Source organism: Gracilinanus agilis, chromosome 2, assembly GCF_016433145.1.
Source record: "Gracilinanus agilis isolate LMUSP501 chromosome 2, AgileGrace, whole genome shotgun sequence".
Classification (NCBI taxonomy): domain Eukaryota; kingdom Metazoa; phylum Chordata; class Mammalia; order Didelphimorphia; family Didelphidae; genus Gracilinanus; species Gracilinanus agilis.
The window spans coordinates 503,151,579-503,157,578 of NC_058131.1; positions in this window are offsets into that span (position 1 = coordinate 503,151,579).

The following is a 6,000-nucleotide window of genomic DNA, read 5'->3' on the forward strand; positions in this document are numbered from 1 at the left end:
ATGACAGAGGTACCACTTCTCAGAAAACAAACAAACAAAAATCTACTTAATTGAAAGGACAATACATCAGGTCCTCCTCAAAGTGTAAAAACTTTCCTTGATGTAATTGACTTAATAACCCCCAGGATCCCAAGGTGGAAAGAAGGTAAATAAATTGGATTTCCCTGTTTGGAAAATGTGGAAATTCATTCTTCATGCCCTGTTTGGCTGGATACTTGGGAGCTAAAATGGGAACTCCAGTATCACAAGGCCTAACTTGGTCTTATCTCATGAAAACTCACAGGTGTTCACAAAGGTTTTAATGACCTAGAAATTCTTATTAATTAATTTTGGGGCCAACAAAAGGTTCCTCAATTGGTGGGGGCAGCTGGGTAGCTCAGTGAATTGAGAGCCAGGCCTAGAGACGGGAGGTCCTAGGTTCAAATCTGGCCTCAGACACTTCCCAGCTGTGTGACCCTGGGCAAGTCACTTGACCCCCATTGCCTACCCTTACCACTCTTCTGCCTTGGAGCCAATACACAGTATTGACTCCAAGACGGAAGGTAAGGGTTTAAAAAAAAAAAAAAAAAAAAAAAAAAAAAAGGTTCCTCAATTGGGAAAAAGTCAAAACTACTTGGCTCCTTATTTAAAGGAATTCTTGGTGTCTTGCATGGTGACACAATAGGGTAAAACTCAAATTCAGATGTTCCAATTTTTTTAAAACACTAACTAGTTTTAAAACAGAAGAATAGCAAGGGCTGAGCATTTGTGGTGAGTGATTTGAACAGGGTCACACAATTGGGAAGTGACTTAGACCCAATTTGAACCCAGGTTCTTCCCCTCTAGACTTGGTGCTCTATCTGCTGTACTACCTAGCTGCCTCTACTCCAAGTATATATAGCTAACTTCCTCACATGCTCAGATAACAATTATTTTGTACATAGATAGAGAGACCCCAACATACACACACATATGCCCCCCCACAAGATGATATTGTTCATAGTCAGGCTCGTAGTCAGGAAATTTAGATCTGAATTGTTTCTCTGACCTTTCTTGTTATGTGTATATGTATATACATTTGTATATACATATACACATACACACATAAATATATTTACATATATATGTATGTATGGTGGTAAAATATAACTTGGTAATGTAGCATTAATCCTCTGGAACTATTTCCCCAAGTTGCATATTACTGGCAATTTGTGTTATAGGTGAGTGGCTGATTAGTTCTCCCCTTGGGGATAAGAAGAGGTAAGTAGTGGTGCCTTTGAGCCCCACCAGACCTCTCCCTATGAATAATCAATTATTTGACTATTATCTCTAAGAAAAGGAATTTCCTGAGAAAATATAGCAAGAACAAAAATTCAGGGCAAACTTTCAGACAAATACACAGAGGATACCCAAGGAAAATGAGCAGAAACTTAACTATGAAAGAAGTGAGGAATAATTTAGAAAATAATGTGTCAAAAGGAATATTCATAATTTCAGGTTACACAATCAGCTAGGAAGCACAGTGGATAAACCAACAGGCAAGGAGTTGGGAGAACCAAGGTTCAAATATGGCCTCAGACACTTCCTAGTTATGTGACCCTAGGCAAGTCACTTTATCCTGTTTGGCTAGCCCTTGCCCTTCTGTCTAAAAGTTTTTACAAAGACAGAAAGTAAGTGTTTGTTTGTTTTTAGTTTGTTTGTTTTTTAAACTCCTGGTGACTAGAATTCTTTTCTTTACTCTTTAGAGTCCTCATGAAGTTCCACTCAGGTATAGCTCTATGACTGACCCCAAAGGTCAGTGCCTTGTAGAATGCATTGTTGCCCTTTTCTCTCTAACCCTCAAAAGGGATCCTATACAGTGAATCCATTGCTGTTTTGAAGTGACTCTGTCCTTCTACAACCTCTTTCACTGCCCTCAGTTACTGTTCCTCTAATAATCACTCAGATCAGCTGCTAAAGAGACCTCTGAATCTTTGAAATTAGACGTTTGCCTATATACTCCCATTTTAAGATTCTTTTTTCCCTCTATGATCAGAAAAAAAATAATCCCAAAGACACAAGGTCAGGTGTGGCCATGTTATCCTAGGTGCTGTTAAAGAAAAGGGGATATAAACCCAGGTGCTATTGATCTGGGTTGACAGGCTCTATAATCATGACCAGATGAGAGACAATAATTCTGTACCTTTCCCACCTGACACTTGGGACAGGTTCCACAAAGTCCTTCCTCACCATATCTACAATGGAAAAGAGCTTGTGTATAAATGGAATTAGCTCAAGCCCATTCATAGTCAAAAATCTGCCCATCCTAGGGGTAGAAATGATGTAATCCTCACCTTCCTTAGTGGGGAGGGGAGACAAGTTACCCACATGGGACAATGAGTAGCAAATCTAGAACAATGGACTGCCCTCTGGGCAGTCCAAATCAATGTAGAGACTGCCATTTGTCCACTTGAATTAGAGGTGGACCCACAGGAAGTGACAAAGGACACTATCTCTTTAAGTATGTTACTCACTTCCTGTGGAGGCAGTTCCAGCTTCGAACTCGGTGCTGAAGGATCTCCTGAGACCACAGACAGCTTACACTCTGTATTGTCATGTGGGTAAGTTAGGCTGACTTCCTTGGCCTAGCTGGGCCGCTTCCAAACTCTGCCTATCTGGCTGTTGTGCCTTGTGGCTTACAGCTTCATTTATTTAGCCTTTAACCCTCTCTCTCTCCGTCCAGTTCTTTGGCCTGGACTAGCCTCTCCCTTTCTCTTTAGTCCTACTTTTTACCTACCAGATTATAAATAAACTCCTCAACCCGATGCTGACTTGGGTCTGATTTAATTACGGGATCAACCTGAATCGTTGATTCCTGGCAGCCACACTTTAAATATATATCTATAAAATACCCTAAATTTTCCCTCTTACAATTTACCCACACGTGATATTTGACTTGTCTGAGGGTAGCCCTGTTTGTATGCAAACCCAGTGCAAACTCAGCAAACCCCTCCAAGACCCATTAAAAAACATATCCCGATTACATAATACAAGCCTTTCCATCACAAAGGACTAGAAATTGGCTTCCCTAGAGTTCATCCAGATGGACTAAAACCAAGTATGGAATGTCTAAGTGTGCTCTGTATGTACACCAGGAAGAGCAAATCTGAGCATGCTTGTTACACTTGTCCTGTAGACAATGGACCTTCTTCAGTAGTCCAGAGACATGAGCAATATATTAATATGGGAATTTCAACCTGACATATGGTAAAGGATATATGGATGAAAGGAGTGGTGAAGATGCCAATTAAGAGAATGTTACAATAATCTAGGAAAGAAATAACAAGGTTCTGACCAAAGATCATGGCCATATGAATGGAGAAATGTAGCAGGAGTAGAAAGAACCAGATGACCACTAATTGGATGTGGGCTAAATGGTGAGATGAGGAAAGACTTAAGATGTTTGGAAAAGCTAGAGTCCCAATTAACTTACCAGATAGTCATGTTCTCTACAGAAGCAGAGAAGTTAGAAAGAGGAGGTCTTAGGGGAAGGGAAAAAAGAGGAGAGGTATATGGATTTGCTTAACATTGCTATGTTCCAGGAATTGTGTTCAGTTCTTTATGCAAATATTATCTCATTTGATCTTCACTAAAGCCTTGCCAGGTAGGTGCTATTATAATCAAGGGAGAGCTGCCCAGAAATGGCATTTACTTATTCTTCTTAATGTCGTTTTGACTATTGTTAGCTCTGATAGCAAAAGATCTAGTTCTAAGAATCTCTTTGCTGGACACACAGTGACAATTGACTGTTAATTAACAGTATAGTGGTTGTGGTGCTGGGGTGGTCAAAGGGATAAAGACCGTCACAACTTCTCAGCCAGGCTTGAAGAGAGGTGGAGGTGAAAGTCCTAAGTCCTCCTCATTTCCTGGCATCTGTTAAAACATGAATTTCCCAAAGCTATTTACCCAAAGGACTAACTAAATTCTCTAGATTTTCCTTCTCTTTGTCTACTTCCCAAATTGATTCTCTGAGTACAATGAGTTTATTTATGCAAAACTAGCCTAGGGACTGGCAATCAAGTCAAATGTTGAAGAGAGAATCCCAATTTGCCTCTGAGATCCCTCTCCATAGAAGTTCATCTATTTAGAGCTAGAAGACCATCTGATCCAACCTCTCTACATCACTCCCATCTTCAAGGTAAGATAAATTAGCCCACACCAGTTAAAACACTTACCTAAATTAAAAATAGATAATAAGGCAGAAGTAGGATTAGAACCTAGAATCTCTGACTCTAAGACATTTCCTCTCTACTCTCTGATTTCACCCCACTTCTCAACTCCCAAACCAGATAGATTTCACCCATTTGCTTGCTCACATTCTTCAGGTGTTTTAGACATTGTGGTCCCTGAAAGCAATAGCAAGATGATAGTGATCAGAGGTCCCATCCTTGCAAATTCAGTGATATATGTCAGCACAGAAATCTGGTCAGAACCGGCTCATTGATGATGAGTGATTTGATACTACTCTTTTCTTCTGTCTTATATGCTGTTGAATTACAGGAAAACACAATCCAAAGGCGAATGAGAATTTCAGGGTGGAATCCACCCGCTGAATATTGGAAACAAAACTAATAGAGCCTGAAATTCTAGAAAGAACATTAACAGGATGAGTCCCAAGAACAATTTATAAGAAAAAGACCTGCAGGTTTTAGTGGACAGCAAGCTTAGATTGAGCCAATGAAAATGGTTGCAACAAACAAACTAGAGCAAACAAATGAAATGTAACATTGTGCTATGGTTGAACATAAGTATTGTAAAAATAAAAAGCAACTCTAAAATAATATAGGGAAAACTATGCAAATAAAGGTTCAAAACTGTTTAGATACTTTTGATAGATGTAATCAAAAGTATCTTCAGTGATAAAATGAAGTGAAGCTCATAAATGAACTTCTCTTCAGGGCCAGGCACAAGGATGCTTAAGAGACTCTTGTTATAAAAATTAACATATTTATTGAAAGTATAAGGATAAAAGGATTTCTAACTCTAAGGGATTCTAATTCCATTCAAATAAAAGTCCCTGGTTCCACAAGGAACCACTTTTCCTTTGTCTACAGGCTACACTGATCCTTCCTGATCTGACTAACCCAAATTTTTACTATTCAAAATAAACTAACACTAATTATCCTTATAATTCTTAATTTCAACTTCAAGTTATAAAAATAACATAGGCTAGCTGGTTGAGTCTCAACAAGAATCAATTTAGGACTCTGAGACTTAGCAGACTGAGAGTCCAAACCAAAGACCATGCTTTTCTTTGGTCTTCTCAGAGTTAAAACAATCTATAAAAACAGCAATAGATAGTCAATAGTGTTTCCCAATTTGGAAAAAGAAAACCCTAAGTGCCTCAGTTCTTTTCCTCAGACAGTGAGAGAGAGGCAAAGATGTTACCTTCTCCAGCCCTGAGAGACAGTCCCTCTGTGTGTGATTCTGCTAACTACCAGAGAGAGTAACTGTCCCAGAAAAAAAAAAAATGTTACACTTGAAACTGACACTGACTCAGCTCTATTTGAAATTCCAATTCTTTCTCAAACCAGCTTCTCTACTTCTTTTTTTTAACCCTTACCTTCTGTCTTGGAGTCAATATTGTGCATTGGCTCCAAGGCAGAAGAGTGGTAAGGGTAGGCAATGGGGGCCAAGTGACTTGCCCAGGGTCACACAGCTGGGAAGTGTCTGAGGTCAAATTTGAACCTAGGACCTCCCATCTCTAGGCCTGGCTCTCAATCCATTGAGCTACCCAGCTCTCCTGAGCTTCTCTACTTCTTATCTCTAAACTAATAAAACAATTCTTATTTTCTAATGTCATATATAGTTTGGGGTCTTGCTGAAGGGGAAGAGAATGGGATTCTGCTCTGTTCACACCTCATATGGGATATTGTTTCCAATTGTTAATGCATATATTAAAAGGAACACTGGAAAGCTAGAATGTTTCTAGAGGAGGAGAACTAGGATGAGAAACAGATTAGTGAAGAAGTTGTAAAGGGA